The sequence below is a fragment of the Panthera onca genome, chromosome A1 (genome assembly GCF_046562875.1).
Source record: "Panthera onca isolate mPanOnc1 chromosome A1, mPanOnc1 haplotype 2, whole genome shotgun sequence".
NCBI lineage: Eukaryota > Metazoa > Chordata > Mammalia > Carnivora > Felidae > Panthera > Panthera onca.
In genome coordinates, this window is record NC_138339.1 from 21,214,637 (window position 1) to 21,228,594 (window position 13,958).

Genomic DNA, 13,958 nt, shown 5'->3' on the forward strand with positions numbered 1-13,958 from the left:
GGGTGAGGGTCTCACTGAACAATAGGTGGGTACCAGCTTGCCCCAGAAAACGTGGAGCAATTGCACAACGGCAGAAGTTCAGAGATTATGCTAAATCACAACACACAGCCAGCCCCAGGTTTTACCATAGTCTGGCATCTTTGTGCCAATACCAGCATACGTAGCTGCTCTCCAGGGTCATCTGGGACCTTTGCCTGAGGGGAAGCCGTATGGCCTCTACCAAAGGTACTCCAAGCAGGAGAACTGCTTCTCCCCATGTGGCACATGGACCCCTCAGATCCTGCTGCCTGCTGCTAGGGATTTGCCCTACTTCTTCACCAGGGCACTGACAGGCACTGAGCTCCAGAACCTCAGACTCCCTGTTCCAGTGTTTATAGAATCCTGGTGTTATTGAAACCCTCTCCTTTCTTCCCGTCAGTGGTTTTGGGGAAAAGTTTTCTTGTTGAGTCCCTGTGTTTTCACTGTTTCTTTCTCCAGATACTTTCAGGGGAGTGCTTTTCTTGCACAATCCCAATGTGCTGCATTCTCCCCCTTTCTCTTTCTCTGTCGTCTCTCCACCAAAACAGCTCCCTACCCTTTCCCCCAGTTTTTCTCCCCCCCCCCCCCCAGTTCCCCTCTCCATACCGCGTACATGCCAAGTTCTATGGCTCAAGTTATGCAGATTGTCGTGGTGAGCCTCAGATCAATTTCCTAAATGTTCAAAATGGTTTGGTGCTGATCTAGCTGTGTTTCAGGGATGAGAAAAGCTCAGGGTCTCCATGCTGTTCTGCCATCTTAACTCTTCCTCCTTTGAGTGAATACATTTTAATCTAAAGTCTATGAAAGTCTCCCTATAGAATATCTAATTAACTGGTATTTGGAAACCCCAATATTGACAGAATTAGCTTATTAAAAACAGATGCATGACTATAGGCATTTCAAGATAGTGGGTGCTTGAACTGGGAATTGTCTTCCCTTATCAGACTAGGGGAATTTTCTCAGCCCTAAGGAGATTCTTATAAGAATCATTTTGATGAACTATTAAAGTCTGAAGAGGATGTTTTCAACTAGATATTTCTCTGTATTTTTCCTCATATGTTGAAAACTTCAAAGAAGTTATACATGTGTTTCCATATAATTTACTTTTGTTTTTTTCACAATGACTATTTCTGTCTTAATTATATCCTGAAAGATAGAGGTGTTATTTTTTACTTGTTCCTAATTATTAGACATTTTTAAAAATTTTGCTTTTTTCTTTATTTCCCAGAATAGATTGAACAATCCACATGTTGGGAAAATTAGTATTTTTGAAGATGTGTCATTTGTGGAATGCATTACACAATGTGTCAAACAAGTAGTTTCCTATCAAACAAATCTGTAGATCACATTTCATACTATTTTTTTCAAGATTTTTGGTATCAAATTGATATCTTGTGTTATTGGGTTGCTGTCTAATTGTCCCTCATGTGCTTCCAGTTATTGTATATTGATTTCCATGTGTATGGTGCAAGGTTTAACCTGCCCAGAACAGTTATCTTTGCCACAAATAAGGAGAGAGACATTATTTTTCTATGTTCGTATGTATTATCTTTGCCACAAATAAGGGGAGAGGCATTTTCTTCTGTGTTCATACCTAAGCTTTTCTTCTAGGCTATGTTCATATCTTCATGATAGAGCCACTTTAATAAGAGTAAGCCCTTTCCCTCTCGGTGAACAAACCCAAGTTCATGTGCTTCAAGAAAGAAGGGATAGCCATTCATAAGGGAATTTGTTTTCTAGGATATATGCTTGTTCATGGCTATCACGAAATTTTGTGGCTGATGGAATTAAAAAAAAATATTGGCAATCCCAGTGTATGGGTTGTGTGATCACTTTGGGGGAAAGAAACAACAACAATTCACATAAATTTAGTATTAATAAATCTCTCATACATAACTACAATATAAATGTGGTTAGTAATGCTTCATTTTTCTCTTGGTATGACTCAGCTGAATGATGAAGGAGTATACACTCTCTTTGTTAAAGACCATTGAACATGCATTCCTGATAATTGACAGATTATCCAAGATTTTACTCATTTTGTTGGAAAGGGAAGGGCAATGTCATACCAGATTAAGGAGCAGGATTCTATGTTTGGAATGATAAATCATAAAGGAAATTAAAATCTATATTGCATGGTATCGTCTATCTCTGGCTTACATGTGGCAAAAAATGGTGGTAAAATGCTACCTAGACCACACTACTAATGAAAGGCAAAAGTATTTACTGATAGAAATATTATATGTATTAGGAAATAAGGTGGAAATAACCAAGGGAATGTTTCTACTCAAAACATTCAGTTGTAAGGCAAATTCATTTAAAGGAAACACTGGAATATGGATATAGAATTAGAAAAATGTCAGACTCAAATGTCCTGACTCATTCTTGGTTAAAATGAAAAGAAACCACAGGTCACAAATTTCTTTTGCATGTGATGGCAAAGTTGGGAGGAAAAATGTTTACTTAATACTGTGAACATAAAAAGTGTCAGAGTAATTATTATGCTTGGTTGCACAAGTAAGAGAGAAGGTTAAAAGGATGATTACATAAGGATAACTTCAAGTGAGATTAATTTTTGGAATTGAATCTATATATGTTCTGTAATCATGGCCATGAAATTGCCTTTAAGCCATTTATTCCAATAAAAAATAATAATAATAAAGCTTTCATGTTATATTCTGCAGTTAGGTACAAAAAAAAAAAATGTGTGGAAAGATTCCATGGAAAGCAGCCATTACCTGTAAGGGTAAAATTAACTTCACTGTTTAATTCCAAATTTCCAGTAGTCACAGTGTTTGCAACGATGCCTGTTAGAGGGAATTTAGTTGAATCAAACATAGAACATCTCTGCTGTTGATTGATGACTTACTAAACATAAACTTACATTGATTACATTGATAACAATTATACATTTTCTTATTCTAAACACAAAACATTTAGTCACTGGCTTAAGTGTATCTTTAAAATTAAAAGAAAATAAATTGATGCTGACTAGATACACACAGCATCATACTGAGGAATTTCTTTTCTATAGTTTGCTAAATAACTTATGAGTAGATGATAAATTTTTATTATTAGCATTTTTTGATTCAACTAAGAGAAGCATATGTTTTATCTCCTTTAATCTGTTAAAATGTTTGTTTTTATATGGAACCCCCCTTTCATGATAAACTTTCCTTGATATTGATGGTCATGTATTCAATGCATTGTTTGTATATTTGACCTAATATTTAAAAGAAAGATATAGAAGGGATTATGTTCATAACTGAGATTGGCCTATGCCTTTCCTTTGCAGTGGTGTTTTGTTCAGTTTGGTAAAAACATCACTTGGGTCTCATATAAGTTGGGTAGACTTCCTACTCTAGACTCTTGGTGAGAAATAAGAAAATATATGTTTCATGAAAGATTGTTAGAACTTGCCTATAAAATTGTTGGATTTAGTGCAATTTGTGTGGATTTTTCCCTCAGGGCATGTGCTGTGGGTTGAATAGTGTGCCCCCAAATTCATGTCCAACCAGGACCTCAGAAGGTGTCCTTGTTTGGAAATGGGGTCTTTTACAGATGTAATTTTACAGATAAAATTAATTAAGATGAGGTCATATTGGATAAGTATCGGTCCTAAATCCAAGGTCATTGATGTCCTTATAATGAAAAAAACTTCACAAACATTAGTTTTATAAGCTTCTTAGATAACCCACTATATCCCAATTTGTTTTCACAAATGCTAAAATGAATTTGTATAGTATTCATAAAAATAAGGTCATTCACATAAATTTAAAACGTGTCTTTTCTTTTCCTTAAAATGTTATCTTCATATAAGAACACTGATTCTTTATGTTAACATTTGAGACACATGGCTTAGACAAATTTTAAAGCAAACCAAAAACATTGTATTGATAAATTTGATGTGTTTGGTAGACAAGACCTTATAATATGTGGAAGCTATGGGAGAAAATGTTAAAAGTGATTCGTAGTGGAAAAGTTGTGAAACTGGTCAAGAAAGTAAGCTATTCCTAAGTATATTTTTTCATAATTTCTCCCAAAGATTATCATATCAGTACTTAAAATTTTGATGTCTCCTATCCAGTTTCCTGAAACCATGGACTGCACAATTATACCACTACTGAGAACATTAAGAAAATAAAATACAATGGATTAAATTCAGATTTCTCTTGTGTTGAATGACATCTTTACTAGTGGCTTAAATTACTGCAACCATAAAATGAGTCAAAAAACTTTAAACATATTGGAGACAGACACAATTTCATTAATACGTTTAATTATTAATTAACTTCATTAACAGGTTTTGATTTATAAAGTTTAATCTAGAACTAAAACAATAAAAGTTACCAAGTAAAAACCAATAATTTTCTTCTAGTTTTTTCAAACATTTTCTAAGAAGTTTTTTATAATCTTCTCCGTGGAAAACATCATGTGAAGTCTTTATTGTGTAGTTTTCTTTAACTCAAATTTTAGACTTATCTTGGAATATAGATGAATTTCTGTTAAAAGTTAGATTGGGAAAATCAATCAATTTCATATATGCTACCAAGCAGTCATTAAATTGAAACCCATCTATCTTCCATTTTATTCTGGTATCTTAAAGTGACATTTCTTTGAACAATTTCTTTTCTTCTAGCAATTTTAGTTAATATTTCCCCCTTGACTACTTTTAGTTTCCGTCTTTGAAACTTTATCATTGTTAGTTTGCAATTCTTCATTCTGTGTTTATTTCAACTAACTTTTAGAATCGTTTTGGACTAATATTCCAAATAATACTTGGAGAAAAAAAAGAACATAACACTACAATACAACAAAACAAAAACATATCTCAGTAAAGGTTTCTATGTCCTAGCAATACTATTCATCTTTTCAAAACAACACTCTATTGAGAACTCATTCTCTTGAGGGAGCACTTGTAAAGAATTTTTGCAACCCACAAGCTAAGTTCCAATATTTTATTTTATAGCAAGAAATAAGGTTACGAAAAGTCCAAGTCAACTTGTATCAGCGAGTAAACTACTGTGATGTGTAAAACATGGCAAGCCAGACTTCCTCATCTAAAACTTTTTGTGTAATAAGAAAGTAAAACCAGATCTAAGTGTCTGAGTATTTTTATCTAAGCACAGAACCAATTATAGCATTTTGAGGTTATGAGAATCTTTTGCCTCTTTATTTATTTTTTAAAAGAAAAATATTATTTTTAAAAGAAAGCTTAACATTCTTTGTTTTGTACTTTTTTAAATCATTTTAAACTTGATATTTTTCTTCCAAAGGTAGTATTTTTAGTTATATATGGATACATGTAGAGATGTATTATTATAGTGTGAAGAGATCATAGAGATCATAGAATTCACATCAGGCATACATTACATGTGAATGTGAAGCACATTAATCAAGAAAAATATAGTTGTCTAAAGTGTCTCAGGTATCTCTGCCTGTATGTACGTTACTGTCTCTCTGTTCCTCTACTCATTCAATATCAAACTCGTGCCCTCTCAACCTTTTATGCTATAATCCAATACATATTATAATAAATTTGCTAGGAGTTCATAATTAAACAAGACAGTCTTACATCATCATGGAGCATCCAACCTAATGAAAAGAAAACATATTAATGTTAAAAAATAAGTAATATATAGTATAATGATAAGTAAAATTTAAAAAAATTAATAAAACATGGTGATGATTAGGAAGGGGGGGTGTTGGAGAGATTTAAAGAGATGTTCAGGAAGGATTTTCTGAGAGCTGAAACATGAATGATGACAGGGAGTAACCATGCAAAATGTGGATTAAAGAGAATGAGTAGAGACAGGAAACACAGGTGAGAACTGGTTTACCTTAGGGGTCACAAAGAAGCTAATGTGTTGTATTCAGAATGAGGAAAACAGATGGTGTTAAAGGCAGATTTTGCACTGTAGTGGGGGTTTCTGGATGGTCTGAGGCAGAAAGGATGAGTCGGTATCAACTTTTTTGCGTTATGTAAAAATGGATCCTATCAGGTCAAATATGTTATCAAGGAGCAGTTCACGCACATATTCATGATGAGGTAGCCTTTGACTGGAGTGACAGTTGTGGATATCAAGGGAAGTGATCCAATATAGGCCAGATTTTGGAAGTAGGAAAGAAAGAACTTTCTGTAAGTTTAAATACATCAAGTTAGGAAATAAAGAGCCACAAATTCAACCCCCTTCCTAGATACCTGGGTAGCTTCACCTCCTCAGGTTCTATAAAGCACTATGAAGATAGAGGTGCTGATACACAACGTTACTAAGTAGGTGGCTGATCTAATGTTTAGCTCTTGAGCAGTTGGCACCCAAGCTTAGAATGTCCCCATCATATATGGAAGGTCATTAGAATGCTAGCAAAATTCACCATAGTCACACATCTGTTATGAAAAATGTAGAATATCAATGCGACAGGAAGGCTTTATGGGAGAACAGTCTGACTGTGCCCATGTGGTAAGAACTTTCTTTGTGCTTCTGTCCTATTATTCCATTGGAGACCAGATAAAGGAATGAAATGAAAATGTTTCCTGCCTTGATACTGTCCAGCTGTCCAAGTGGGTTGATGAACTGAGATGGGGACATTAGGGGGATCGTGATCTTTGTAGGAAGGATTCTATCATTAAGTTTACTTTTTAAAAATTATTTTAAAGCTTGAAATAACTCTACAGATTATCTAGTCACCTCACTCGTGATGAAAGTAAGAAATATGACTCAGAAACATGAAATGACAACTTGTCCAAGGTTGTGTGACAAGTTACGACTGCAGCGGAGACTAGGATGCAGAATAGCCATCCGTTCAGCTTCTTTCCACTGACAGCACAATGCATTTCAGTTTACCACTTATCTGCCAAGAAAATATATTAGTTAATAAGTGCTTAGAATCCAACTTCCTGGAAAACATCATGGTATGCCTTTCTTGTGTACACTTATGTTTAATTCAAATCGCAAAATGCCCTTGGAATGTAAATGAGTGTGTGCTTCTCAGGTTAAGTGGTAACATTGTGACAAAGAATAATTTAAAATGTAAGCAGTTTTATTAGTTATTATGCACAGTGTAGAACAGAGATACCATCTTGTGGGTATAAACGTTTTATCTTTTCTCTAAGTGGAAGAATGCCTTGGCATTCTAGAGATCAGCACAATGAAACATACTAGAGTTTGGAGACAATTAATTATACTTTGGCTCAGCCTATGAAAACCCACACAATGCCTTCCACTCCACTGAGCCTCAGTTTCCTTTTTGTGAGTTACGAATAGGATAAAAGAGTGTTATTATAAAAATTAAACAAGATAGCTCCTAAGAGAATGTCTAGAGTATAATATGCATTCATTAAATGTTAGATTTAACCAATATTAGAATATAAGGTGGCTTATCACTGTTTTCATTCAAAAACAGTTGCTCCTTGAAGGAATCTTAAAATGCTACCTGTATCTTCCCAGGCATAACTACTCATATGGTCTCTCCTACAGATATCATTGCATGCCTTTTCAGAAATGTGATTATTCACATTTGAATCACTGGGAGGAACTATTAAAAAATGTAAGAGATGCTAGGGAATACTTTTAATGATTGTTCAGCAGAAGTTTTCCTTGGGGAAAGTGTAATCATTAAAACTCCCAGGTATTTTATTATCATCTCATGCAGTTCCCTGAATAACCATATCCCTTGTTAATCCACTAATTTATTCTGAGGCTTGTCCTACTGACTAATGTCCCCAGATGTCTTTTGACTGAGGAGAAATACTGTCAATTGTGGAGTTTCTTTTGACCTTTGACCTTTCTATTTTCTACCTAGTGTTGATTATTAATATTGGGATGATATTTATTATGCAGAAGGTATTTTTATTTGAGTGAACCACTAGATAAAAATTAGTGTGGAAGAAATACTTTCCTACACTCAGTATGTGGTTTCATGAAGGAGTAGTAGTTCTGGACAAGTCTAGAATATTATTTTATTACCTGGAGATCTAACTACAAACACAGAGCTTCCAACTTTATGTCCCCAAGATTCCTATAGAGTTGGCATGGGTAGTGCTCAGGACTAAATATTATTGAGAAATAGGAATTTCTGACAGAAGTTTTATTTTCCAAAATGCAAAGCCACTTCACACTGCATACAAATGTAATGAAAATGCATATGTCTGAATAACATGTAGCAGTAAAACCTTGGATTGTGAGTAACTTGTTCTGTGAGTGTTCCTCAAGAGGAGCAAACATGTGTAATAAATTTTAACTTGATAAACAAGTGATGTCCTGCAATGCAAGTGGTACGTGATGCTGAATGTCACATGATCAGAACTAAGCCAATGCTGCTTCTCTCTCTCTCCCTGTGGGATTGTGGGTGATCATCTCCCATGCTCGGATGCTCAGTCTCAGGCTGCAGTATTTAGCAGAAATCAGTGATTTTCAGAACGTTGGAAGGTGCCCACAACTGGCATCCAACTGTTGCATCATGAGCGACAGCAAGAGGTTATGGAAGAGATCTCAGCTGCAGAGGAGGAGGAGAAAAAGGGGAGGAATCCCTCACTTCAAATGAGATTAGCGAGATGTGTAAAGTGTTGGAAACAGCACAAAATTTTGCAGAAAAACACCACCCGGATAAGGCTGTAGCAGTGTGAGCAATGCATCTGTTTAACCACAATGCAATGTCACATCTCCATGAAATCCTCAAAAGGAGGCAAAAGCAAGTGTGATTGGATAAGTCCCTTGTTAATGTTGCATTAAAAGAAAGAGATTCCATTGATTAATAGAATGCAGTGATTCTTTTAGTGATCGTGAAAGTTGTCCTGCACAGTAACCCTCCTCTCTCTTGTCTCCCTCACACCACTCATGAAGTGTTTCAAAGTCAAGTGCAAGTTAGTTTGTTTTTCTTTATAGTTTGTATTTTCTTTATTATTTTATATTATATTACAAAGTTCTAATCATTTTTACATGAATATTTTCAGGTTGTGGAACAAATTATTTGAGTTTCCATTTCTTATGGGGAAATTTGCTTTGATATACAAGTGCTTTGGATTACAAGCATATTTCCAGAAAGAATTATGCTTGCAAACTAACCAAGGTTTTACTGTCTATGTGAATTATAAGAAATTTAGTGACTACATGGACCTTATTTTATTTATCTGTCTCTTCATTTAATATATTTTACAAATATTTATGGACACCTTTCACCTTTCAGGTTATTTCTAGATACTGGGAATAGAATGAAAGAAAAAAGAAAAGACAGTTGCTGATAAAACATAGCATAAGATCTAGTAAGGAATGTATATTAATCAAAGAATCACACAAATAAATAGAAAATTAAAAGTCATTTATAAAGTGCTAAATAGGAAGGCCCTTGGTGTTATAAACTGCATTATGAAGCACATTATAGTTAGGTCAGCAAAAGATCACCTAATGAAATAATGGAGGTAAGATTTAAGACAGAAGGGGTGCCTGGGTAGCTCAGTTGGCTAAGTGTCCAACTCTTGATTTTGGCTCAGGTCATGATCTCATGGTTCTTGAGCCCACATCAGGCTCTGGGCTGACAGTGTGCAACCTTCTTGGGATTCTCTCTTTCTCTGCCCCTCCCCCACTCGTGGATTCATACTCTCTCAAAATAAATAAAGTTTAAACAATAAAATTGAAGACAAAACAGAAGTAACATGGCAAATGGAGGAATGAATGAGAAATTGCTAGTCTGAGAGACGAGTGTTTTGGAAAAGCCCTGTGCTAGAATGAACATGAAGTATACAAGGTAATAATAAAATCAATGTAGTATATCTGGGGCACCAAGGTCAAGATGGGAATATGTTTACATGAAGTTAGATAAGTAGGGAGGATTAGAATACCTAATCTTGTTTTCTATTTTAATACATTTTGCTTTTTATCTAAGGACAAAAGATACTAAGATATTTTAAGCAGAGGGCAGTGTGATCAGATCTGAATTTTGATGAGTGGATTCTATTTGACAGAGGAAATAGCTTAGTTAGGGCCAACCTTGTATATACTAGGATAGACTGATTTATCCCACTACATAGGCGCAATATTTCATACCAAGATTTATGGTAGCTGGAAATTGCCAGATAGGAGAGGAAGAAAAGCTAATAGATTCAATGGATATAAATGACCAAGAAATGTTGATAGCTTGAATAAAAATGGAAGAGACGGGAATGTTGAATTTGGTTCCTGGGTTCTTAAGTTTAAATATTTATGATGATGCCATGTATCACGATAGGGGACCCCCACAAGAGTACAAAAACATGGAAAGGGAAGTTCAAGAGTTTTATTTCAAACTTGTTAGTTTTGAGGTGAATTGAGACTTCAAAGGAAGGTGCCATAGAAAAATAGAGATACATAGGTATAAAGCTCAGATGACAGAGTTTGCTAGAAGCATTAAAGTAAAATAAATCTGATAAAAGTGATAATTGAATTCACTGACATACTGTTGTTTATTGTGGAAAAAAATGACATAAGGAGAATCATGTTCTACACACAAGATTTGATGGAACCCAAAAAGGATAAGAAAAAAAAGAGGGCACTAGAGAGAGGTAGTCAGTGACGTAAGAAAAGAGAGTGAACTCAAAGAATCCAAGAAAGGTGAAGGTTTCAAGAACAGAGTGGCCAGGAGTACAAACCGCTATAGGATTCACTGTCACATAAGTCACCATTGATCTGAGCAAAATATATTTTGGGGGAGTAGGAGGAGGCAGTCCCAATTATAGGGAAGTAATTAGTGAGTGATAAAAAATAGATACAACTTTCATCAAGGGTTTGAAGAACATGGCTACATAGTTGAATATAGGGACATATGATTGCTGCCTAAGATGGAAGTTTAAATTATGTTTGCTTGGGTTTTTTCCCCCCTGTGGAAAAAGAAAAATAAATCTTGAGCATCTACTAAAATATAAAAAGAGAAAAAGGAAATACATTAATTTGGTTTGAGAAATAGAGGTAGAAAAAAAAAACAGCCAAAGTGTAGCCTTACAATAAAAATAGAAGATGTTAATATTACATGAAAAACAAAATGTCCAGCAAGAAAGAGTCCTAGTAAATGCAGGTAAACCGGGAGAGCTGTTGCTGTAAAATAATGAGTGTGGAAATGATTAGATTACAATAAGAAAATGATGATAAATAGACATGGGATTTTTTTTCTTTACTATATTTCCTTGTTTTCTTTACTATATTTCAGCAAATTTAAAAATTAGAGAGTTACATATTCAGCCTGAAAAAGGGGAAGGAAGACTACTTTGAAGTCCATGCCGCATAGCCAGATTACTTTGTATTTTTCCTTATGTCAGCAAGTTAACCACCTCCAGGTCCTCTTCCCCATAAATACTTGAAGACAATTCAATTGACTTACTCTCCTCTTTCAAGCCCAATTCTCTCCTCCTGGAGGAGAAAAGGTTTTACTCATGGTAGTATTTTTAATTGTAATAAACAAGTCTCCCTTATGAAAGAAACACAATTTTAACCTTTAAAATTGTAAAAAAAAACAAAAACAAAACAAACAACAACAACAACAACAACAAACCTTTCAGGTTCTCTGGAAGGTAAAGGTTCAGAAATTATGAATCTATTACTTCTTTACTTGATATAGAAAAGAACTTTCAAAGCATCACAATGTAATTTCATTCCACAAAGTATTTTTTTCTTTAATTTTCTTTTCTTCTTATTCCGCATATTTTTTGCGTTTTTAATTTCCCAATCTCATTTCCCTTCTGCTCTAACCTGCTTTCTCAAATCATCTTATAATTTATATAATACTGGTAAACTTTTAGGAACTACTTTATGAGTTACTGATTAATATAAAAAATAATCATGGGGAGCCTGGGTGGCTTAGTTGGTTAAGCATTGGAGTTTTGATTTCACCTCAGGTCTGATCTTATGGTTTGTGGGTTCGAGCCCTGCATTGGGCTCTGCGCTGACAGTGCGGGGCCTGCTTGGGATCCTCTCTACCTGCTTTTCTCTCTGCCCCTCACCTACTCATGCTCTCTCACTCTCACTTTCTCAAAATAAATAAGTAAACTTAAAAAGATGTCCTCTTGCTATTAAAAAAAACCCTAATTACTATTTTTAAAGTAATGCATGATTAGATGAGTTAAAATCAGGTACTACACAAGATATGAATTGAATATTAAAAAGACTACTTTTCTTCTGTTATGAGATGTAACAAGGTGCTCATTTTACTACTCATGTTCTAGAAAAGTACAATTTACACATACAAATATATATATATATATATATATATATATATATATATATATGTACATTCACATACATAAATATTTTTATATATAAATATATAAATAGTTTTTACATAAAGTGTTCAATTTACGGGCTTACAATTCACAAACAGTACTGTAGTGGATATTTTATTGAATGTTTTACTGAAGGATTACAGGTATTCTATTCTATTTTATTCCTGATCACATTCTTGAAGTGTGCTCTGCCTGAAAGCATAGGCACTGCTACTTCTTTTGATTATCATGAGTAGGGCATACTTTCTTCATGTATTTACTTTTAACCTTTATGTGTTTTTATATTTAAAGTAGGTTCCTTGTAGAAATACATAGAATTGGGTCATGTTTTCTGATTCATTTTGACAGTCTCTTTTAATTGATATATTAAGACATTGACACTAAAAGTGTGTATTGATGTGAGTATTGATGAGTTTAATATCAACCACATTTGTTAGGGTTTAATATCAACCATATTTGTTACTGTTTTCTATTTGTTGCCATTATTCTTTCTTCCTAGTTTTTTATTTCACCTTTTTTCTATTTATTGTGCTTTAGAATGAGTGTTTTTATATGATGCTGTATTCTTTCCTTTTTCACGATATCAGTTATATATTTTTAAACTTTTCTTTAATGGCTCCGCTAGAATTTTCAGTATACATTTACAGCTAATCCAAGTGCATTTTTAAATTGCACCTATTACTTCACACGGAGTGTACCTTATAATAACAAAACGTTCTAATTCCTTCCTCCCATCACTTTCATTACTTTTGTGATTCATTTCACTTATAAATAAGCATGTGTTTGTATGTGTATGTATATATATGTACATACAAATATTTTGTTGGTATTATTTTTAACAATTTAAAATACATGCTGGAAAATATGCAATATATATTTCCAACCCAGATTTCTCTTTTGAGCGCCAAATGTTGCTATATTTTGAACAAACTGCTATTAGATCAATTCAGATAAAGAATATGAAAAGTTTTTATTTTACCTCTACTTAAATTTTTTGATGCCCTTTCTTCATGTAGATCTTAGTTCCAAACTATTATTTTCCTTCTCTCTAAAGAACTTCTAACATTTTTTGTAAGGCAGGTCCACTGACAAGATTTCCTTCAAGTTTTGTTTGTCTAATAGTCTTTTTCTTTACTTTAGATGCATAATTTTACACACTGCAGAATTCTGGGTTGGAGTTCTTTTTCTTTCAGCACATTAAATATTTCACTTCACTCTCTTCTTGTTTTCATGGTTTTGGGGAGAAATAGATACAACTCTTTTTCCTCTGTAAGTAAGGTGCTTTTTTCCCCCCTCTAGTTTTCCTTCAGGATTTTTTTTTATCTTTGATATTTTGAAATTTGAAAATGATGCTCCTATGTGTAGTTTTTTTTTTTCTTTGTTTGTTTTGAATTTATCCTGTTTGGTATTCTCTGAGCTTGGTGGATCTGTGGTTTGGTGTGTGACATTAGTTTGGAGATATTCTCAGTCACTGTTTTTTCCAAAATACTTCTCTTCCTTTTCTCTCTTTCTTCTGTTTTTGGTCTCCCCACTGTACAAATGCTACATTTGTTGTTGCCACACAATCCTTGGATACTGTGTTCAGTTTTTATTTTTCATTATGTTCTCTTTACTCTTTGGTACTTAAGGATTCTATTGATATATTCTCCAGGTCAGAGATTCTTTCCAGAGCTGTGTTCAGTCTAGTGAAGAA

At 34.1% G+C, this 13,958-nt stretch overlaps 1 long non-coding RNA gene across 2 annotated transcripts in view; it reads left to right on the plus strand.

Annotated features, from left to right (window-relative positions):
- LOC144614691 (uncharacterized) overlaps positions 1 to 13,958 on the plus strand; it is a 296,020-nt gene that overhangs the window by 168,414 nt on the left and 113,648 nt on the right. The window lies entirely within an intron of this gene.